The sequence below is a fragment of the Pleurodeles waltl genome, chromosome 8 (assembly GCF_031143425.1).
Source record: "Pleurodeles waltl isolate 20211129_DDA chromosome 8, aPleWal1.hap1.20221129, whole genome shotgun sequence".
In the NCBI taxonomy this organism is placed as follows: Eukaryota; Metazoa; Chordata; class Amphibia; order Caudata; family Salamandridae; genus Pleurodeles; species Pleurodeles waltl.
The window spans coordinates 519,897,980-519,922,086 of NC_090447.1; the positions used below are offsets into that span (position 1 = coordinate 519,897,980).

At 42.8% G+C, this 24,107-nt stretch overlaps 1 protein-coding gene across 5 annotated transcripts in view; it reads left to right on the forward strand.

The window, feature by feature from the left end:
* Positions 1–2,069: 2,069 nt before the first annotated feature.
* SCML2 (Scm polycomb group protein like 2) overlaps positions 2,070–24,107 on the forward strand; it is a 685,095-nt gene continuing 663,057 nt past the window's right edge. For 3 of the 5 annotated variants that reach the window (XM_069204519.1, XM_069204523.1, XM_069204520.1), the window contains exon 1: positions 2,210–2,489. The gene's annotated coding sequence lies outside the window, so the exon portion shown is untranslated. Of the gene's footprint in view, positions 2,181–2,209; positions 2,490–24,107 lie in introns of those variants that run through there. The other 2 variants (XM_069204521.1, XM_069204522.1) reach the window with 2 other exon arrangements.

Here is a 24,107-nt window from a genome sequence, read left to right on the forward strand (position 1 = left end):
GCTCGCTTAATTGTTCTTTCCTTCATAGACAATGACTGGTGGACAAACATGTGCGCATGTTATTGCTGATTAGATAATAGTTAAATGTATTGTGTATTTAGAATGTTCTTTGTTAAAGCGTGCCATTGCGACTGAAGCTGCCCTGTTCACATGAAGACTTAAAGCGCTGACTGGCCTGAGCCCAAGATTATCTACTCAAGCTTTATAATTTATTGCAGTGTATATTATTATTAAAATGTGTTCCTGGACTAAGGTAAGAAAGTTGATTGAGAAGGCTAGACTCCCCTTGCTTGTTAAGATTCCCTATTAATCTTCTGAGAGACAGCACTCTATCTCTGACACATTTTGTCCTATTCTCTTTGCTGATATCTTGGATTTATTCTGAGACTAACTTTATCTTGCTTGATTCTATTGTGATTCTACTGAAATTCTCAGTGAGATACTTGACTAAAAACTACATGCTTTAACATCTGAGACACAAACTTTGTAAGCGTTCTGCTGAACTTTAATTTCCTGAAACTAAATGAGATTATGGATTAGATCTTTATGGGACATGCTATATGCTTTGTTCTGTAATTTGCATTGATTTCAATTATTTGCCAATAAAGATTTTAATGAATGATTAACAAAACCTAATCAAGGATTAACAAACCTTGAATATAGAAACCAAACTCTCAGTATTGACTCTAATAACGCTAATTTTAATGTATGCTATTTTTATTAAAAGTGCATTTCATAATATTATACATTATCTACCTCAAAGACCTCGCCTCTAGGGCTCAGTAGAAGTGCAGGACCTTTATATCCTGGAAACTCCCAAAAGTTCTAAGAGGCGTTCTTTTCAGAACTACGCCTTAACACCCTTAGAACCCATTTTCTGTTTGAAATAAATTGCGATCAGTCTTGTCATGCTTTAACAAAATTACTTGGAAAAAATTAAAATCGGTAGACCTCAATCAAGCTAGCGCAAGCAGGAAGTGGTGGTGGCAGACTCCAACAGGTGGCACTAACAACAAATGCCTGTCACTTGGCTGTACAATTGCCCTGATAGTACGTTGCCCAAAGAGGGTTGGACTAATGGTTTTTACTTAACTTTGGGTGCAATGGCTCACGTTTGGAAGACCAGGACTTTGTACTGGGGGCTCAGACTTCCAAAGAAGAGAGAAAGAGAGCCCTTTCTTTAACGAGAAAGGTTTACAATATATTCTGCTTAAGTACATGTCCAGGGCGTAGCTTCAGGGTTGGTTTGTGGAGTGCTACACCCCCCTAACAAATGAATTTTCTGATTAATAGTTTCAGTCAGTTATGGTGAGATGTCTACCGGATTTTGCCAGGGATTTTTACATACAGACAAAAACGCACACTCTCTCCCTCAGTTTTTAAAGTCGTCAGAAATATTGGTAATTTTGCAAAACAATGTGTTTTCCCTCTCTTTAGTATCCCTACCAATCCACATTCCTCGTGCTTTCCACTGCCTCTTATGCTCCCTTCACCCATATACCCTGCTTGTCGTATAATGTATTTAAACATTACATGCCAGTCTGACGGTCGGAAAATCTGAAGTTCTCACTCCTCCAATTTTACTGACGAAGCTACGCTCCTGTACACGTCCCCATTGACCGGTAGATGTAAGTTTGTGGTAGACACCTTATATATTTCAACACTCCCTGTTCAGGCGAAAAAACAAACAAAAAGGACTTCATTTAACTTTTCTCCCTCTAAAAAGTTCCTCTACACAAACCCAATCCCTTCATTTTTTTCTCAAATCGCCCTCTTAGCGCTGCCCGGATGTTAGCATGTAGAATAGTATTAGCAACATTTACCTTCCCCCGTCATATTCTGAATATGTTTTGGAAAGCGTTTGAAACACAAATATCTATGTGTTGTTGGAGAACACCAAAGTCCCGCCACGGAACGGCTCACAGCCAATCAGGCAGGCCCAAACATATTCTATCTGTAAGGGGAATGTTGTGAAGAGATTGGATTGGTTGAAGAATTTTCTTGACATTGGATTTGCCGAGGGAGTTCTCGGTCGTGGCATTCAAGTGGCTGGGTAAACTCTCATCAGTTGGTTATTGGCTGACAGGACGAGTTATAGGACGGTGACCGAAACTAGCTACGTACCTATTGGGGCATTTTCATTGGCTGTGTGATCCATGTACACTACAAGTGCCCTCGCTGTGAGTTTTGCTGCAACACTGCTTGTGTTTGTTTGAATGGGGTTCGCGCTTGTAAATTGACTGCTCATACCACAGCATTATTTGGTGCACTCTGTAGCCGAGAACCTCTCGACGTGCTTGTTCGTCGTGATACGTCACCTATCTGTGCGTTCCGCGCGGTCCTAGACACTCTCCCTCGCTCGGAGCCCCGCCCCCCTGCCGCTCTCCGTCCTGCTGTGTGGTACAGTAGGCCGAATACGGCTTTGGATGGTACCTCTCTTAAAACTCTTGTCCTAGGCCTGCGTCGCCCCTGGTGCTTCTGCGAGGCCGGTGAGTGAAGTACGATCTCACCTATTGAGGGGGTACCACATGGGCTGCGCGCCCTCAATGGGTCAGGGAGGGGCTTGGCTGTTTTGATTTAAGCCCGCTCAGGGGACACAGGAGATGCTCTCAGTTGCTTACTGCCAGGACCCGCAAAGCGCCAGTTCAGCTGTTCTGTAAATACAGGGATTGCCCTGTGTCACTTGTGTTTGGAAAATGCACCGTTGCTTTGTCCCTCGGCGGGACAGTCCGAGTAAAATAACTTCAATATAGTTTTAAATGTCTATTATTTTTTTTATAGAGTCGGTAAAATATAGACCGCTTTCGATCTCTGTTCTACAGTCTAACCCTAACGTCTCAGATAGGAAATTTTGATTTACCTTTCTGGAGGAATGGTCTCCTTAACCTCAGTTTGCTTTCTGTTTTTTTTTCTTGGGTTTCCATTAGTGCTTTCGCCCTGAAAGTACTTGGTACGTGCAGTTATTTGTATGGTACGAGTTGTACACAGGGCGTCAGGCGAGGTCTCCCTTCTTGTCACCATCAACTGCTTTTGGAGGTGTTTGTCTTCACGGAGATGAGGTGAAGAAGCTGGCTGCTGTCCCCGCCCCCTCCACCGATATTCAGCCTGTTTCAGAACATTTGGATGTTGTCCTGCGGTTACTTATACGTGCAGATATCGAAGTGGGTAGAGGAACGACGTTCCCAAGCTTCACTAATTTGATCAAAAGAGTTCTTACTTTTTATTTTAAAACAGCCGTCCTTGAAGGGCTCGGTTGCTGCAGGTAAAAAAAAAAGGGACCAGGGGCCTCCTTTGCTGTGAATTGAGAGAAGGGAGAGTCAGCTAGAGAAAAGCAAGCCTCCTTTTCAGGATACCTGCTATGTGAAAGAAATGCAAAGGTTAATCAACAAAGCAAAAGTCGGCTTTTCAGTCAGTCTAGGCTTTAATTGATAGAATCTGTAATGTTTACTTTTAACGGAAACCTTTGAAACGATTTGCACTGAGTACAGTCAGCATGTTATTAGAAACATAACGTTTGAAAACCCTGTAAACATTTAAACTCCGTCTTTTTGCAACAGCCTATTTATATTATGTGCAACCTTTGTTGTACTGTGTTTATTATATTTTTTTAACGAATGACTTGCATATTCACAGTGCTTCCTGTCACAGCTTGGGCCTCTTAGCCCTACAAATAGACGTCAGTATTTCCCCCTATGCACCGATCAGGATTCAAATAAGTGACTGTCCAATTACACCCACAGAAATCAGGAATGATCACATTAACCAACCAAACTTTCCTACCAGAAAATGCATTTCTCACAAATTATTATAAGATGCGTTTATTTTTCATTTATGGTATGTTCATTATATTTTATATGTAGTTACCTGTAGATGAAAGGCCAACAAAATAGTTCTAGAATATTTTGCACTTTTAATCCATGTCATTGAACCCAGCCCCCACACTCGCTGACCCTGCATCATTGGGCTCCGGATCACAGTTCCCATACTTTTCTTTATGCACTTCGACTGCTAGAAGTATTGGTTTCAAAAAGGCAAACTGCGGCGAGTTGTATGATACTAAAAGTTGAGATCTTATTGGGCCAGCTTTTTATTTGCAGGCAGAAGTTAACATCTTATTCACAGGAAGCAGCACATTGTTCTCTGAGCATTAAATAATGCGCATAGCTGCATTTAAATCATAAATTTGTGTAAGTTGTCTGAGGCTAACACGATTTGTCATGCCATTTGACACCAAATGAATTCTGCTTTTTTAAATTCATTTATGGTGTAATAGGTAACTGTACTTTTTTTCTGCAAAAGTCCCATTTGCTCACACGTCCTTGTGCTTCTTTTTCATTAAGCCCATACCCTTTTACAAAATCCATGTAGTTCGGCCAGAGCCAAGCAACATTTCCATCAAACAGTGGCACCTAAGTATCCACCCTTTCTCCACTGCATTTCTTTACACATATACAAATAAGTAAACATTCTTTTCCTTTATAAATATCAAGTTGGCTCACAAATAATGAGATTCTTACTTATAAATGGAACAGTCCTCTGCACAGCCTATATGTTATTTGCTCGAGCTGATAAAAACATCACATTATATGGCATTAAACTGGCTCCACTCTGAAGTCAATGCAGTCCTTCGTACTCTTCTATGAATCTGGAGCTAAGAAACATTTCCACCAAATCACAGCATTAAACACGGCACACTCGAGGCAGTTCATTCATACTGAGTTGTAGCTAAATAAATAACCATCCTTTTCTGTAAGAAGATCGACTTTGCTCACCAAAATTTTATTATTAATCAGGCTCCCCTTTTCAATACTTGTGTGTTATTTTCCTGCGCCAAAGGGGATTTGTCGCAGCAGGTGGCACCAAAAGAATGATGTTCAGTCCAGTGTATTTCTGTGCAGTTACTGCCAATTAAGCAACTATACTTTTTCTATGTACAAGCCAAATTGGTTCACAACCCAACCCTTGGATTTTTCTTCATAAAGACCATACTCTTCGAAAATCCTTTTGGAATCAGTTGCCAATAATCTTTATTTTCTTTGTTTTGCTGAAGTATGATGCTGAAGTGCCACTTCCAACCAGTGCATTCCTATGGTGATCCGTACTAGTAATTAACTATCCCTTCCTTTATAATGATCAACTTGGCCCTCATATATTTGTTTGTTTATAATTTGTATACCCCACCACGCTTTCTACGTGTAATTGGACTGCACTAAGCAAGATGCTTCTAGTCTTGTGACACTAATAGGGTGCCACCTTCAGCCTATGCATTTCTAGGGATTTCTATACAAATAATTAACATCCCTTCTTATCTGAAGATCATCTTTCAACAATGGGCATATTATTAATTATACATTTGGCACTTTTCTACACACCAGGGTGTCATTTGCCTCTGAATCACAAGCCATAGCATTTTTATTGACTTTTGTACAAACAAGTAACCATCCCTTCCTTTATAAAGAGCAACGAGGCTCACAAATAACTATATTGTTAGTCTTAAATCACCCTCCCTTCTGAATCTACCACTCTGTAATTTTGATAAGAAACGTGGCACCCACTGGATGGTTTAACAAATATTAAGACCATTGATTAGAACCATGTGGGTTGCTGTAAGCATGTATCTAAATAAGACTCTGTTTTCTACTGTTTATGGCCCTAAACATATAGGGCACTATTCACGAAGGGAAATGTGGCAGAATTTGCCTCATTATGCCTGCCAGAAATTCACAAAGTGGTTCCTGGCAGATGTCAATTCGTGTGGTACGTGGATTTCTGGAAGGGCAACAATCTGCAGTAATAAATCCTGCTCAAGGGTTGGGAAATGGGCACTTCCAGGTGTGACTTAAATGTTTAGGAACAGCCGCAAACCTAAAGATTTGCAAACATCCGGAAAGTCAGATTCAACCCATTTCCACCCTGGAATGGTGAAAGTAACACCCCTTCAAGGATGAAAACGAGAACAAATAATTCTCGGGCATGTTGTGGGTTTAGGGAAGGCTTTCTCCACAGGGTAAGAAGTTTTCCTATGGACAAAAAAGTGCATTTGCAGAGAAACCGCACGCCCAAACAGTGACGGAAGCCCTGGGATAATATTAGTGGAGAGGTGCTAGTTGCGCAACCATCATTTCTGCAGTTTCTGTGCAAGATGAATAGGAAGAGCACCCTATGAATTAATTAGAGAGTTTTGTTCCTGGAGAATTCGAGCCATATGGCATCTCTTATATTTCCCTGTTTCCTCTTTATCTTCCCATCTGTGATGCCATGCCACCCATGGCCAGTCACTCTGAAATGTTAGAAAACTTCCAGGAATGGGAGCTAGTATCAAAACAAAAGATCCAAGCACCATGGCCTTTCGAGCTCCATTCGGGAATGTACTGCAATTCAGGATGCCTTTTTTCCCACCCCCCACATTTGGGGACCAACTCCTCTTGGTGTTGGTTTGTTTGGGAGCAGTCTAGCAGTGCATGTTCCCTTCTAAGCACTGCTAAACTTCGGAATGAAGCAACTCTTTGCTACCTTCCGGGCTGCCTTGTTGAAACGTATGTGGTGTCTCAAATGACATCACACGCAAAGCTGAATGCCATAGGAGGCATTCTTTAGCCCCTAAGAGGGCCTTCCAATCATCAGGCTCCTGAGTGGGGCTATGGGAATGCCAAAGGGCAGCTCCTAATTTCCCCACCTCCTACCTAGTTATCCCATCAGCCATATCAGCCTTTTTTGTTGATTTAGAGGAAGAGGGTGGAGGAAGCGACCCAGCTTCTCACCAGCATAAGAATTGAACCAGAAAGTAGAGATTGGAAGAGGGTGATCTAGGATTCTTCTTAGTCCCTCCCCTTCTAGTCTCCACTTCTTGATTGCATTTGAGTTAACACCTCTGTTTCATCATGCTTCTCTGTGCAATAAAAGCACTGTGAAACAAAGGAGCTGTGTATGTGCCCATTCAAAGAGCTAGATACTATATGGATATTTCTTTTAGCCTATGAAAAAGTCCATACATTAGGATTGCTCCCTTTTGGGAGGACAGACGTACAATTCCGTGCCCCAGCAAGGCAACATGTTTTGCATTTTTCCTTCACCTAATAAAAATCCTGTTAAGCTTCATGTTGGGGCACAGAATTTTATGTCCTAGCAAAGTATAGTATTCATAGTTTGTTCACACAGCCACAATACCCAGAGCCAACAATCTAGTGTATACTGACTGCCGATCACTTGATAATGTAAACTCTAATGAATGCAAATATTGAGTGAATAAAAAGTATCTGTTTTTGAATTGCCTCTGGAATCTTAGTTCATAGATAGGATATCATCTGAACCAGTCTATATTCTGGATTTCCCATAATGCAAGATAATTCTGAGGATTAAAAAATAAAGTATTTTTGCAGACACTGACTTACAGTAGGAAAACAAAATATTGGGGAATTCATTAGAGAATTGGAAGTGTGGTATCATTCTGTGTTGCTAGCCTTCTGGCAAAGAAAATGGTACGTCACATGTATAACAGGGACTATAATCTGAGATGGGAAAAGCCCAGGAAAGTGTAAGAAAGCAGCTTGGAATTGTGTTGTGGGTAGGCATGGTGTTTGGTCCCTGGGTCGATAAGCGCATAGAGAAAACTAGCAACTCTAGACACTTCTGAAAATTACACACCTACATCAGTCCTTGATTGTTTGGCTTGTGTTAATGCCAGCCCTTAGCCTTACCCACAATGTCTTGCAAATATATAAAGAAACCGAATTCCCTCACATTTCTCTGACAAAGTTCTGAAATTTGTGAACACCAAAAAAATCTTAGTGTTCCCACACTTCTAGTGTTAAAAGCAGTACCTCACATGTGCGAGTGGGCTTATTGTAATGGGTCTTGAGCCGGCTAAAACCTTGACTTTGGATGTGAATTATAGTTACATGAAATAAATGGTGAATTTCAACATGGATTGTGTTGATTTTGCTTTGTTAGTTTAAAATGTTAAATTTATCCTAACATTTTTACCTTAGTATAACGTCACTCTAACCTTTGTTTTTTCCAGTGATATATGCTCATAGTACTTGCAAAGTCTGATTTAAATGCAGCTGCTTTCATTATTTAAGGCTCTGTAAAAGAAATGTTCTTTTGTATAATAACACACTGCCTGCTATTAAAATGATGTCTGAAAAAGATACTGCTTTACTGATTTCAGTCTGCAAATTAGATGCCCCGCAATAACAACTTTCTTTCTGTGTGTGTGTGTATGTATATGTATATATATATATATATATATATATATATATATAATACATTAAAGTTCAAATCACATCACATCAAAGGCTCCCCGCCTTAGGGGTCTGGGCTCATGTGTGGGCATCCACCGCTATATTTCACAATGCAAACCACACTCATTTGATAGTGCAGAAGCGAGCCACTTAGTTGGTATGTGATGACAATCCTTTTGTTTGGCAGAGGAAAGAGAAACATTAATGCGTTTTGATCGCTATGGGTCTTGGCGGCATGACCTGTTGCCGGGATACCCTTTGTTTATCAAGTGCGTTTGCAATAAAAAGTGAAACAAGACTTGCCCAAATGTTACACAAACTCATTTCACCTCACGAGCTGTCTTAATACATTAAACCACGAAAATACCAATGAGGTGTCCCAAAATCAATGTGTTAAACACTGAAGGACCGCAAACAAAAATAAATATGTTCCCTTACATCACGGTGAGGCGTCACTGGACACAAACTCTGCACCACCCAAATATAATCTAATGTACATATACGAACAAAACTAATTAATTAGTCATAACTCAGTTTACCTCATTTGTATATATACACTGAAGTAGAAATTCACATTCAGTGTCCGACAAACCACCATCTTCTAGTGTTTCTAGCAATGTGTTGTACACGTTAATGCAGGGTAAAATTCCCAATATATGACCAATACCTCCAAAAATAATGTCCAATAGCTTTGAAATGAGACCAAAAGATGGGAAAAAAAAAAAACTAACCTTCACATGATTGACGCTTCACATCCATAAATCCAAACAAGATTCCTTTGACACCCCACCACTGGAATTGTTCTCAAAAGATAATATAGATGTATATTTATCACTTTGTGTAGAAACAATCGCGTACAAAATATATGTGCCAACTACTACTATAATCAACCCGTCCAAACAACTGTTCACAAATAATAAGTAAATAAGTGAAACGTTAAAAGAAATAAATACTATGAGCCCCTACAGGTCCCTGTTTCCTTGCAGCTTCCAATGCATTGGGATATATATATATATATCACCCCAGAGAGAACTGCATAGTATCTTATTGTGCGGAGTAAACACTACCGGGTTACTTGAAATACCTACAGTGCCTCCAAATAGTTATTCATACCACCTAATGGCAATGAAAAGGACAAGTATGGTCTATATTTTGTTGCTGCAGACCTCTCGTCTCTCTTTTTTCATTCAGCTGTGGTGGATGAGGAACTGTGATGTCACTCATCTCGCGTTCCTGAATTTGCCAGCTGCGCAGTAAGAGTTTTAAAAATGTTTAGAACTAGCTACAATGCATTCGTAATCTAAGAGTGTACTAGTAAACGTTTCTTTAGGTTTAAGATGTGGTTCAGTTACAACTTTAATGTTCACTAAGGGTAAAAAAAACAGTGAGGACAAGCATGTGGCTACGGTTTAAGCTAGTAGGACAGAAGTTGCGTTTACAATTTTTGTATTTAGCGTTAGGTGGCTTTGAAAAAACTGAAAGGCGCCTATTGTCATCCTGGGTAACTGCTTTTTAAGTCATAATTGGGGGAAAAAAAAAAGTTTTGGACACAATCATGTTATATTAAACCAGTTTTTGGATGATGTGAAGAATGGTTCATTATCAGTTCTTAAATAGATGTTGTTCCATCCTTTTGGAGTAAAACCTAAAGAGGAGCAGGTTTGTTTGAAGGTTTTGTTGCATCACTGTTTCCAATTGTAGTGTGTTGGTTCTGAGAATGTGTTTCAATCTGGCTGAGATTTAAGTTTTTATTTTTTTTTTATTTTTATTTTTTAACTCGTGCAGTGTTCACTGTCACAGCTTTGAATAAAATGCCTTGTAGATTTGAAAGGACAGCCAAATAGTGTTATTTAGACTTAAATTAGCATTGGTGTACTAGATCTCAAATTTTCGTTTATTGACTGCTTACAGTGGGGCTGTTGGGATGGCAGGGTGGCCAGTAAGGATAGCGACCACCACACCCATCCCCCTCCAAATTTTAGTTTTTACGGTTACCAGGGAATTTATTTAATATCTTCTTTGGGTCTGCATATCTTGACTGATTCAGTGTATCTGAGCTGACGCTGATTATCCTTTACCCATGATCTTGTTTAGACCTCTAACTGTCGTATGTTGTCTAATGTGAAACACAGAGATTTGGGATTCTGTGGGAGCTCAGACTAAATACCTAATTCTGTAACGCATATAAGCTGTATATTTGCTCCTTTTCCTGGGCTTATTGAAACTGAATCAGAGCAAAACGGAATTCTTGATAGTTTGCCTCTAACCATGGAAGTTTGTTCTTTAGAGAGCCAGTCCTTTATAAGACTAATGGAGATGTCCTTAATCCTAATCTAAATCTGTGTGTTGTCCACATTGGTGGTAAGAGGGGCTCAGAAAAAAAGGTAAATGAGATCAGCACCAGTACTAACCATTGTGGAGCCCCAAACAGAGTTTTTACTCATTTACAAGATGCCATTAATTTTCACTCTCTGTAAGCAATCTTAAAGATGAGCTTAGAACCACCGAAAAACCATTCTGCCAGAGTGTGAGAGGATAATAAATAATTGTAATATCACCCCTTATACCATGGATGAAAGAACCACAGGTTACTTTATTATCTTGTATCTGGGTTTAACAATCTCTAGTTTAGCGTATTTGAATGCACTTCTTTGTGATCTGTCCTCACACCTTTGTGCCTGTGATCATGACCGGACATACAGGACAGACATGCACAGCCAAATGTGTGAATTACTGATGATTCCACGTAACACTTGATACAGCAAAACAAATTATTTCTTCTTTTTTACTCAACAAACACTGAAATTAAAATGCATGAAACGTGACATAAGTGGTAAATTAAACAACATAACTGAAAGCGTAAACACCATCATTTCTGCTTCCTGTAGTATTAGTGCTTTTCTGTCAACATAGATAAGCGTCCAACATAATGATACATATATTTTCCAACATTAATAAGTGTCCAATAGCGGTGCTTTTTTGCATCATTCGGTTTCAAACAACCTCTTTTATCAATGGGAGTACATCCTTGTCCTCTTGTTTGGTTTCACACTATACTATTTGGCCCATGTGTGGTGGGGGCTCAACCTCAAACCTGTATATGCTTTACTTAGGGAAATTAATTCTTATAGTCCCAATTAGATTGCTCTAATTGTCCTCATGTTATTGTATTTGCTCTCCAAATCCACTATATAACGCTAACATGGTTCATCCTTCTGTGTGGGCCTGATAATTGAGTATTGAAGGTCTTACTCTAGGCTGAACTAGTTTATTGTGTAGGACACTAAAGTTTAAAGTCAGATTTTCCAATTATATTGTTCTTCATGGGGAAGAGTATTAGGAATTCTGCCTCGAGAGTTGACCTTGTAACTTCCGACATGCTACAAAATAAATAACTGGTGGCTCTTTCATCCATAGTATAAGAGGTAATATTTTGTTTATTTATTATCCTCTCACACTTTGGCCTTGGTGGAATGGTTCTTCAGTGGTTTCAACCCTACCTTTAAGAATTCTTACAGAGAGTGAAAATGAATGACTTCTTGCACTTGAGTAAAACTCTTTTTGGGGTTTCACAAGGGTCAGTACTTGTGCTATTGTTTAAGGACCTCACCCCTTATTTCCTCAACTGGGTCACTCCCCATTTCGGAAAAACAAAATTTGAGAGAAGGCCAACCAGTGGTATATCATGGTCAACTAAACCAAGCTGCAGATTAATTTATCAAAATTAGCTAGCATGTTTAATTTTTATTCAGTATTTGAAAGAAATTGTGCAGTGCCCCAAGCGAAGGCCAGATTTATAATTATTTAGGGAGGCTATTTTCATAGGTGAAAATATACAGCTTATTAGCGAAATGCTTCTGTAAAGTTTATGCCATAAAGGGTAGACCATCGATAATGATAACTGTTTTTGTTGCATTCGGGGTGAGTCTTTGTTTTTTTCCCCCTTCTCTTTTCAGTATTCACTTGCTTATTCCCTTCTTTATGGAAGTTTGGACAGTGCAACAGTTCACTGGGCTAGGGAGCAATTGATATGAGATGAAGTATACCCTGCCATACAATATGATGGTTTTGCATGTAACTCAAGGGTTCCATCACAGGATAGAGGAATGAGGCAAAAAGTCAGAGTTTCTTTATAAGCTCATGGATCTGCTAGATGACTTGCAGGATTGTTTCAGTGTATAGCAAAGGATGTTTTATTCCTTGTAATGCTTAGTTACACCATTCCCCTTCAAGGAAAAAGCTTTTGCTCCTTCATATGAAAGAGTACGGTTTGCAAAATCTGTGGTATAAATGTGGAATCTATAGTGTAAAATGAAACACCTAAATATATAGCTAGTAATGTGTTGCAAAACATTATGTGCAGTCACTTTAAAAAATAGTTAAAGTTCTAATGAGTGATAACTGGCAGATTCCTGCTTTCATTTAATGAACGCTGGAAAAATAAATTCACTGCAATAAATGGCTCCTTTCTGAAAATAACTTTTTTCTTTTCAGGAAAACAGCTTAGAAGGGAAAGTAGCTCTCCTTATTTCTTTAAGCAGATGTTCTGCTCAGTGACTTGCCTTTCACATTACCTGCTCAGTCTAGGAGTAGACCTTGTGATTTCACAGCTCATCTTGAGTAAGTTATCACAGCTGAGCAGCTGTGTCATTTTCTTGTAACAGGTGACTAGTGATGTCACAGCTAGACTGGAGTAAGGAATGTTTAGGCTTGTTTTCGTTCAGAGGTTGTAAGCACCTACATATTCTAATTGTATTCCATTGGGAAAGTAGGAGGCAATAGATGATTTTTTTCTAGGTTTGGTGGAATTGTGTTGTGGCGATTTTCTTCATGTCTTTTCTAGAGGGTGTGAAAACGGATACTATTATCAGTAGGTAACGTAAGGTTGATGTGTATCAGCCAGGTAGAGGGCGTATATTTGCCATCTGCTGTTGTGTTATGTCTTAAGTATATTATCAAATAATTTGACCAGCTCATTACATTGCTCCTTGTAATTGGTCAGACATGGATGTAGCTTGAGTTTCTTTTCAACATTTTTTTTTTTTACCAGGTTCTTTCCGTTCTATTCTGCCATGTTTTTCTTTCTCTAGTTGTGCAAGTACCATAATGTTTCTTGTATTTTCATATGTATTAAGTGCACAAATATTAAATTTTCACTTTTCTGCAGATGACAAAGTAAATCTCCCTTTTTTGTGTGCTTTTTGGTTTGCTTTTGATGTTGATGGTTGTACCCAATTTTATTTTGGGGATGCACGCAGCCTTTGAATTAGGTTTTTTTTACATTTATTTTGTTGAACTCTTTTTATGTCTGGAAGACTCTATCAATTGACATAAATAATATATAATACTTACTTTTAGGAGCTCTCAGCCAGCACTCTTCATAAAGCATTTGTTGTTCGCATTCACACATTTCTTCCACCTACTGTAGCATCCTGCCTGTCACCCCCTTCAGGCCATTTGCTTTGTTCCAGGTAAGTTCACAAGGAGCACATCTGTTTGTAGTACTATCCAGTACCAGGTACAAAGGCAGTTTGTGCTGATAATTGTTTTTACTTTTGCCATTATTTATACATTTATTTATTTTTATTTATGGAAGGCCTGAGAGCGTCCCCCTATAATGACGTTTTACAGAAACCACGACAAAGCAAAATAAACACTGCTGGATCCAAAATCCTGGCAGCTAGTGCTACCTTTATTCACTTTACTAAACCTTGTTGTGTTTTTTAAATTAACTACTTAGGGGTGTAGAATATTAGAATGTGTGTGTGTGTGTATATATATATGTGTGTGTGTGTGTGTGTGTGTGTATATATATATACACACTTCAGTACACTACTGGTCTTTTACAAAACATAATTTGTCCCTTTCGGTGCTGTACATTCAGGTAAACATTTTTGGCTGCATTGTCATTATTTCAAAGTTCTAATAATAGCCTCTCTGGTTAAGGACCGTATTATAGCAGGGTTAGATTTTAGCTAGGTCATGATTTTGCCACCTTTCCTCAAATTTACGTGGCGTCCATGGAAGTAGGTGTGAAGTCCTAATTTTTTAAAACTTTATCATTTTGCCTAACCACAAAAAACATACACTAAATAACCCAATTAGTGGGTAGACAATCCACAAATGATGCCAGCAAATTAAAAGTTCTGGAAGTGCCATCATAAGACAATAAGTATATAACAGCAGCTTAAGCGATATTCGCAAAATGAAAGGGGATTTCCTGGTGAGCTCATCGTGGAACATGATGATGGGTATGGTCCACCTATGGATAGGGCAGTGTATAGTTCTCAATACTCACAAAAAACTGTATCACAGTGAATCAGTCCGGGTCAGTGGGTTCCAGAGTCAGCAGATAGCCCTGAAGTTGTTGCCAAACGTCCCTGCAACATGGCATAGATTTCACTGGTAGTGTCATAAGTATGTAGGGCTTTTCAACTATGCAGCAGTAGTTGGACAATGTCTGCTACCCCAGTGCAACGCAGTCTCTCCTTTGCAAAACAACAGCGCTATTGCAGTGAACATTCCAGCTTCATGTGGTACTTCCTTAACGTATCTGTAGCGGGTTCTTTATCCCGAGTCGAAAGGATATTGGAATAAGGCGACAGACTCAGGGTTTTAAGGGGTTAGTGTTTTTATTTCTATCTGCTCGGAGGGGACACTAGCTTGTCTCGCAAAGTTTTGGGGTGTGGTCAGAGTCCAGAAAGCAATATGAATCCCCTTTCTTCAGGGTCGAGAGTTCCGGGAATGGCGTGGTCCGGTGTGGAGGGAGGCCTTGTTCCCCCGGCGATCAGTGGGACCGGATTCCAAAAAAATAAAGAAGAAAGAAAAACAAGGTACAGGTAAGTGGGGAATATAGTTTATCTCCTGTTTCTTTTATGGTTAGTAGGAAGTGAGGGACGAGGAAGTGGGGGGGGGGGAATAGGTGAAGCTATGCCTCTTAGTTCCTTATAGTGTCCTCCTGGGTGACCCCTGTCTCTTAGCTTTCCTTGCTGGTTCTGGGTTAGGTCGTGGTTGTAGTTATAGGCAGGGTCTGGGGTCCCATTTATACCACCTCCCCCTCTTTGCAGGACCTTAACTCCCTCTCCTGGTTGTCCTTTCGCCCAGTCAGCCACCCGTAGCCCCAATTCCACCCTTGGTACGTCCGTACCTGGTCGGGCCACGCCCCTCCAGGGACGCGGCCGGCTTGCAGGCAGTCTCCCGACTTGTCTTGTACAGGGGCGGGAGGCGTCCTGGGTGTTCCGTTCTTTGTACGTCTTCCTTCTCTCGCGGCAGGGTTATCCTCCGGACGCAGGGGGTTGCGGTGTTCGGAGGTCCTCCTCGCGGTGTCGGCGTCTCTCTCTTCTCTTCTCTCCGTTCTTTGTCCGTCTTCTGGTTTGCGTATTTCTTCCTGACGGATGACGTTAGACGTCATCACGTCAGGAGTTCCTGGGATGCCCCCGGGGTATCCGTCGGCGTCCGTCTTCTCTGACGAAGCCGCGGCTTCCGGAGGTGCCCGGCTACACATCCCCTCACATGAAGGGGGCTGTTCGAGCCCCGCAAGACCCGGGAACCGGGATAAATAGTCAGCCTGACCCATAAGGTCACCAGGGAGATGGCAAACCTGGAAGGAGAAAGGTTGGAGTTCTATGAACCATCTTAATATTCGATTATTGGTATCCTTATATTTTGAGAGCCAGGTAAGGGGTGCATGATCTGTATATAACAGGAAAGGCCGTCCTAAGAGGTAATATTGGAGGCTTTCGATCGCCCATTTAATGGCAAGACACTCCCGCTCTATAATGGGATACCTTTGTTCTCTGGGAAGTAACTTACGACTAATGAAGACAACGGGGTGGCTTATTCCGTCTTCGTCCTTTTGAAAAAGGACGGCACCTACTCCGACGTCGGAGGCATCTGTTTGGAGATGAAAGGGACTATCAAACTCAGGGCACCGTAAAATCGGTTGAGTGGTGAGACACCTTTGTAAAGTATGGTAACTACGCAGTTGGATCGGGTTTAGGATCGTGATGTTGTTTGGTTGTCCTTTCTTTAATAGGTCTGTCAAGGGGGCCGCCAAACTGGAGTAGTGAGGAATAAACCTTCGATAGTACCCCACTAATCCTAAAAAGGAACGAACCTCCTTCTTCGTGGCGGGAGCCTTAGTGTGTAGGATGGCTTCGATTTTATTCATTTGTGGACGTATTATGCCTTTACCAATGTGATATCCCAGGTATGAGATCTCGTTAAAAACTAGTCGGCTCTTGGCGGGATTGGCCGTTAGTCCAGCCTTCCTTAAAGCCGAGAAGATTCTGTCGAGGTGGACCAAATGTTCTTCCCAAGTCTCACTGAAGATAACGATGTCATCCAGATAGGCTGCCGCGTATCTGTTATGAGGTCGTAATATGGTATCAATGAGACGCTGGAAGGTTGCAGGAGCGCCGTGTAACCCAAAAGGAAGTACCTTAAAGTGATACAACCCTGAGGGAGTAGCGAAAGCCGTTTTTCCCCTATCACCGGGGGCCAACGGAATCTGCCAATACCCTTTGGTCAAGTCGAGGGTGGACATGTATTTGGCTTTTCCTAACCTTTCCAATAATTCGTCTATCCTTGGGAGAGGATAGGTGTCAAACTGGGATATGGAATTGACTTGTCTAAAGTCAATACAAAAGCGTATAGACCCGTCAGGCTTGGGTACCAATACCACTGGTGAACACCAGGGGCTTTGGGAAGGCTCTATGATGTCTAGGTCTAACATTTTTTCTATTTCGTTTTCTACGAGGATTTTCCGAGCTTCAGGGATACGATACGGCCTTAACCGTACTGTTTTCCCTGGGGGGGTGATGATTTTATGGTATACCAATCGGGTCCTACCGGGCATCGATGAGAACACCGGGATATGGTTATGGAGGAGTTTGTCTAACTGTCTGTTTTGGTGAAAAGAGAGGTCTGTATTTATGACAGGAATTTCCCTTTCGCCAGGCGGATCAGTGGGACACCATCCTATCTCCAACTCCTTAACAGTGTTAACTAGACATCCTGGCCTTGGTTCGGCTGGAGGTTCTTCCCATCGTTTTAACAAATTAACATGGAAGATCTGTGATCTATTAGGATTATCGTTGAGCTGAATTTTGTAGGTTACGGGTGTTACTATGCCTGTTATAAGGTATGGTCCCTGCCATTTTGCTAACAATTTGTTGTCTGAACTGGGGAGAAGGATTAATACTTTCTCTCCTATGGCAAAAGACCTTAATTGGGTATTCCGATCATAATTCCTTTTCTGTTTGTCCTGGGCCCTCTCCATGTGTTCCCTAACGCTTTCCCATACTGTATGTAGGTGAGTTTTTAAGTCTCGGGTATAGTTTAGAAGGGTCTTCTCTCCTCCTTCCTCTTCCCACATTTCCGCGGCCATGTCTAGTAGGGTCCTGGGTTGTCGCCCAAATAACAACTCAAAAGGACTATGGCCTGTAGATGCTTGTTCGTGGGTCCTGATTGCGTATAAGACTAAGGGAAGTTTTCTATCCCAGTCCTTACCTGTCTCTGAGATGGATTTTTTTAGTAGTGTCTTTAGGGTGCGATTATATCTCTCCACCAAACCATCGGTTTGTGGATGATAGACCGACGTCCGCAATTGTTTAATCCCTAATAATTGACATATTTGTGTCATCAAGTTGGACATGAATTGGGTGCCTTGATCTGTTAAGATCTCCCGCGGAAATCCAATTCGGGAAAAGAACCCAATCATGGCGTGGGCGACACTCTGGGTGCTAATACTAGAGAGGGGAATAGCCTCAGGGTATCTAGTGGCGTAGTCCACTAATACCAAGATATAACGATAACCTCTGGATGAAGGTAAAAGGGGGCCAACCAGGTCCATCCCTATTCTGGAGAAGGGAACATCAATGATGGGAAGAGGTTGCAAGGGGGCCTTTCTCCGTGAACCTGGATCAATCAATTGGCATTTTGGACATTGTTGGCAGAACCTCCTAATCTGTGAAAAAACCCCCGGCCAATAAAACTTCCTCAACAAATATTCTTCTGTTTTCTCCCTTCCATAATGGCCACCCCCTGGCTGGCTGTGCGCTAAGTGTAGGACTTGTTGTCTGTAAGGTTCGGGAACTATCAACTGCTTTTTTTCTTCTTGGTTCTGATTAGTGACTCGATATAAAAGATCCTTAATTACAGTGAACGAGGGACCCTTGTCTTGTGGGGTCCGTGGTCGTGCGTTTCCCCAGGCGTGAATTAGACTGGGGTCTTCTCTTTGAGAGGTCCGGAAGGGGGGAAGAGTAGTAAGGGCAAAAACCTCTGTAATTACCCTCGCGGGACTGGGGTTGTCTGAGTTGTAGGTTTTCTTGATCCTTCTTTTTTCCTTCCGGGAGAGTTTGGGTCGCACCGTCGGAGGTGACAGAGGACTACTGGAAAAAGGAGCATCCTTCCACCAGGTACTCGGTTCTTCGGCCGGGCGAACACTCTCCAAGAGTTTGGAAAACTCCGAAAAGTCAGTTCCTATAAGGGCCTCTTCAACCAGCTGCTCTACTAACCCCACCCTTATGGGGTTTTCTTTTCCTTCCCAGATGAGGGTTGTCCAAATCAGGGGGTATTCTCTGGTTTCTCCGTGAATACAGCAGATTGATACCGTAAGTCCTGACGTGTGGAGACTCTCATTAATTAAATCAGCCCTGACTACTGACTGGCTACACCCTGAGTCAATAAGGGCCACCGTGGGTTTCCCATTGATAAGCAGTGTCTTTTTGTAAGGGGTTGCCCTTCTCCCAGTGTAAAAGACCCTTCCCCTCGTGACCCCTATTTCCATGGGTTCTGGTTTCTCTGTTTTCAGGGGGCAACCGCGAGCGATGTGACCCCATTCTCCGCAGCTGAAACACTGAGGTTGTTGTATGTATGGCCTTTCAAGACCCCGTGGCTTCCCTATTTCCTCATTAATTCTTCGGCCCGCTGATGAAGATATCCCAGAACCTTGACGCAGGGGACTAGGCGTGGATCGAGGTGGTGTGACTTTGAATTCGAGGGAGCGATGAAAAGCACAGGCTAGCTCGATGGTGGTGTTGGTATCCGGGTTTGGATGTTGCTTGATCCAGTTACGCGTAGAAGGCGGTAGAGCGTCTAGGTATTGTTCTAAGAGTACAATCTCAATAATGTCTTCCCGATTAGTCCCTATGGGCCCCAACCACTTGAGACCCAGATCTTTAATCCTAAAGTATAGAGCCCGGGGATTTTCGGAGGGTCCCCATTTAGCCTTTCTAAATCGGACACGATAATGTTCAGAGTCAAATCCCACCCGTTCCAAGATGCTCTTTTTAATATCCTTATATGGGGTTGTTCCCCCGGGGTTTACCGCCTGATACGCGGCTTGGAGTGTTCCCGTTAATAAGGGGGCGATATATTGGCCCCAGCGCTCCGGTGGCCAGGTAGCGGAAGTCGCAACTCGTTCAAAATTGGTGAAAAAGGCATCGGGGTCTTCACCTTCTTGATATCGTTGTAGGACTGAACTAGGCACATTTGGGTGCACGCGAGTAGCGGCTATTGTATCCGTGAGATTTTTAATGGCGGTTTCATGAACCAACTGGTTGTTGGCCATTATAGTAGCCTGGCTTTTAAGTGCGCTTTGTAGTGCCTCTCTTTCCAACTTAGCCTCTTTTTGTTGCTCTTCCCACACTAATTGTAGGTGTCTTTGTCCTGAGGCCAACTGTTGCATCATATCAGACATGCTACACTGTTCCTCCATTTTCCTGGAAGCCCTTGTCGCCAATTCCAATATCCCACTTCTGACACCACTGTAGCGGGTTCTTTATCCCGAGTCGAAAGGATATTGGAATAAGGCGACAGACTCAGGGTTTTAAGGGGTTAGTGTTTTTATTTCTATCTGCTCGGAGGGGACACTAGCTTGTCTCGCAAAGTTTTGGGGTGTGGTCAGAGTCCAGAAAGCAATATGAATCCCCTTTCTTCAGGGTCGAGAGTTCCGGGAATGGCGTGGTCCGGTGTGGAGGGAGGCCTTGTTCCCCCGGCGATCAGTGGGACCGGATTCCAAAAAAATAAAGAAGAAAGAAAAACAAGGTACAGGTAAGTGGGGAATATAGTTTATCTCCTGTTTCTTTTATGGTTAGTAGGAAGTGAGGGACGAGGAAGTGGGGGGGGGGAAATAGGTGAAGCTATGCCTCTTAGTTCCTTATAGTGTCCTCCTGGGTGACCCCTGTCTCTTAGCTTTCCTTGCTGGTTCTGGGTTAGGTCGTGGTTGTAGTTATAGGCAGGGTCTGGGGTCCCATTTATACCACCTCCCCCTCTTTGCAGGACCTTAACTCCCTCTCCTGGTTGTCCTTTCGCCCAGTCAGCCACCCGTAGCCCCAATTCCACCCTTGGTACGTCCGTACCTGGTCGGGCCACGCCCCTCCAGGGACGCGGCCGGCTTGCAGGCAGTCTCCCGACTTGTCTTGTACAGGGGCGGGAGGCGTCCTGGGTGTTCCGTTCTTTGTACGTCTTCCTTCTCTCGCGGCAGGGTTATCCTCCGGACGCAGGGGGTTGCGGTGTTCGGAGGTCCTCCTCGCGGTGTCGGCGTCTCTCTCTTCTCTTCTCTCCGTTCTTTGTCCGTCTTCTGGTTTGCGTATTTCTTCCTGACGGATGACGTTAGACGTCATCACGTCAGGAGTTCCTGGGATGCCCCCGGGGTATCCGTCGGCGTCCGTCTTCTCTGACGAAGCCGCGGCGTCCGGAGGTGCCCGGCTACACATCCCCTCACATGAAGGGGGCTGTTCGAGCCCCGCAAGACCCGGGAACCGGGATAAATAGTCAGCCTGACCCATAAGGTCACCAGGGAGATGGCAAACCTGGAAGGAGAAAGGTTGGAGTTCTATGAACCATCTTAATATTCGATTATTGGTATCCTTATATTTTGAGAGCCAGGTAAGGGGTGCATGATCTGTATATAACAGGAAAGGCCGTCCTAAGAGGTAATATTGGAGGCTTTCGATCGCCCATTTAATGGCAAGACACTCCCGCTCTATAATGGGATACCTTTGTTCTCTGGGAAGTAACTTACGACTAATGAAGACAACGGGGTGGCTTATTCCGTCTTCGTCCTTTTGAAAAAGGACGGCACCTACTCCGACGTCGGAGGCATCTGTTTGGAGATGAAAGGGACTATCAAACTCAGGGCACCGTAAAATCGGTTGAGTGGTGAGACACCTTTGTAAAGTATGGTAACTACGCAGTTGGATCGGGTTTAGGATCGTGATGTTGTTTGGTTGTCCTTTCTTTAATAGGTCTGTCAAGGGGGCCGCCAAACTGGAGTAGTGAGGAATAAACCTTCGATAGTACCCCACTAATCCTAAAAAGGAACGAACCTCCTTCTTCGTGGCGGGAGCCTTAGTGTGTAGGATGGCTTCGATTTTATTCATTTGTGGACGTATTATGCCTTTACCAATGTGATATCCCAGGTATGAGATCTCGTTAAAAACTAGTCGGCTCTTGGCGGGATTGGCCGTTAGTCCAGCCTTCCTTAAAGCCGAGAAGATTCTGTCGAGGTGGACCAAATGTTCTTCCCAAGTCTCACTGAAGATAACGATGTCATCCAGATAGGCTGCCGCGTATCTGTTATGAGGTCGTAATATGGTATCAATGAGACGCTGGAAGGTTGCAGGAGCGCCGTGTAACCCAAAAGGAAGTACCTTAAAGTGATACAACCCTGAGGGAGTAGCGAAAGCCGTTTTTCCCCTATCACCGGGGGCCAACGGAATCTGCCAATACCCTTTGGTCAAGTCGAGGGTGGACATGTATTTGGCTTTTCCTAACCTTTCCAATAATTCGTCTATCCTTGGGAGAGGATAGGTGTCAAACTGGGATATGGAATTGACTTGTCTAAAGTCAATACAAAAGCGTATAGACCCGTCAGGCTTGGGTACCAATACCACTGGTGAACACCAGGGGCTTTGGGAAGGCTCTATGATGTCTAGGTCTAAAATTTTTTCTATTTCGTTTTCTACGAGGATTTTCCGAGCTTCAGGGATACGATACGGCCTTAACCGTACTGTTTTCCCTGGGGGGGTGATGATTTTATGGTATACCAATCGGGTCCTACCGGGCATCGATGAGAACACCGGGATATGGTTATGGAGGAGTTTGTCTAACTGTCTGTTTTGGTGAAAAGAGAGGTCTGTATTTATGACAGGAATTTCCCTTTCGCCAGGCGGATCAGTGGGACACCATCCTATCTCCAACTCCTTAACAGTGTTAACTAGACATCCTGGCCTTGGTTCGGCTGGAGGTTCTTCCCATCGTTTTAACAAATTAACATGGAAGATCTGTGATCTATTAGGATTATCGTTGAGCTGAATTTTGTAGGTTACGGGTGTTACTATGCCTGTTATAAGGTATGGTCCCTGCCATTTTGCTAACAATTTGTTGTCTGAACTGGGGAGAAGGATTAATACTTTCTCTCCTATGGCAAAAGACCTTAATTGGGTATTCCGATCATAATTCCTTTTCTGTTTGTCCTGGGCCCTCTCCATGTGTTCCCTAACGCTTTCCCATACTGTATGTAGGTGAGTTTTTAAGTCTCGGGTATAGTTTAGAAGGGTCTTCTCTCCTCCTTCCTCTTCCCACATTTCCGCGGCCATGTCTAGTAGGGTCCTGGGTTGTCGCCCAAATAACAACTCAAAAGGACTATGGCCTGTAGATGCTTGTTCGTGGGTCCTGATTGCGTATAAGACTAAGGGAAGTTTTCTATCCCAGTCCTTACCTGTCTCTGAGATGGATTTTTTTAGTAGTGTCTTTAGGGTGCGATTATATCTCTCCACCAAACCATCGGTTTGTGGATGATAGACCGACGTCCGCAATTGTTTAATCCCTAATAATTGACATATTTGTGTCATCAAGTTGGACATGAATTGGGTGCCTTGATCTGTTAAGATCTCCCGCGGAAATCCAATTCGGGAAAAGAACCCAATCATGGCGTGGGCGACACTCTGGGTGCTAATACTAGAGAGGGGAATAGCCTCAGGGTATCTAGTGGCGTAGTCCACTAATACCAAGATATAACGATAACCTCTGGATGAAGGTAAAAGGGGGCCAACCAGGTCCATCCCTATTCTGGAGAAGGGAACATCAATGATGGGAAGAGGTTGCAAGGGGGCCTTTCTCCGTGAACCTGGATCAATCAATTGGCATTTTGGACATTGTTGGCAGAACCTCCTAATCTGTGAAAAAACCCCCGGCCAATAAAACTTCCTCAACAAATATTCTTCTGTTTTCTCCCTTCCATAATGGCCACCCCCTGGCTGGCTGTGCGCTAAGTGTAGGACTTGTTGTCTGTAAGGTTCGGGAACTATCAACTGCTTTTTTTCTTCTTGGTTCTGATTAGTGACTCGATATAAAAGATCCTTAATTACAGTGAACGAGGGACCCTTGTCTTGTGGGGTCCGTGGTCGTGCGTTTCCCCAGGCGTGAATTAGACTGGGGTCTTCTCTTTGAGAGGTCCGGAAGGGGGGAAGAGTAGTAAGGGCAAAAACCTCTGTAATTACCCTCGCGGGACTGGGGTTGTCTGAGTTGTAGGTTTTCTTGATCCTTCTTTTTTCCTTCCGGGAGAGTTTGGGTCGCACCGTCGGAGGTGACAGAGGACTACTGGAAAAAGGAGCATCCTTCCACCAGGTACTCGGTTCTTCGGCCGGGCGAACACTCTCCAAGAGTTTGGAAAACTCCGAAAAGTCAGTTCCTATAAGGGCCTCTTCAACCAGCTGCTCTACTAACCCCACCCTTATGGGGTTTTCTTTTCCTTCCCAGATGAGGGTTGTCCAAATCAGGGGGTATTCTCTGGTTTCTCCGTGAATACAGCAGATTGATACCGTAAGTCCTGACGTGTGGAGACTCTCATTAATTAAA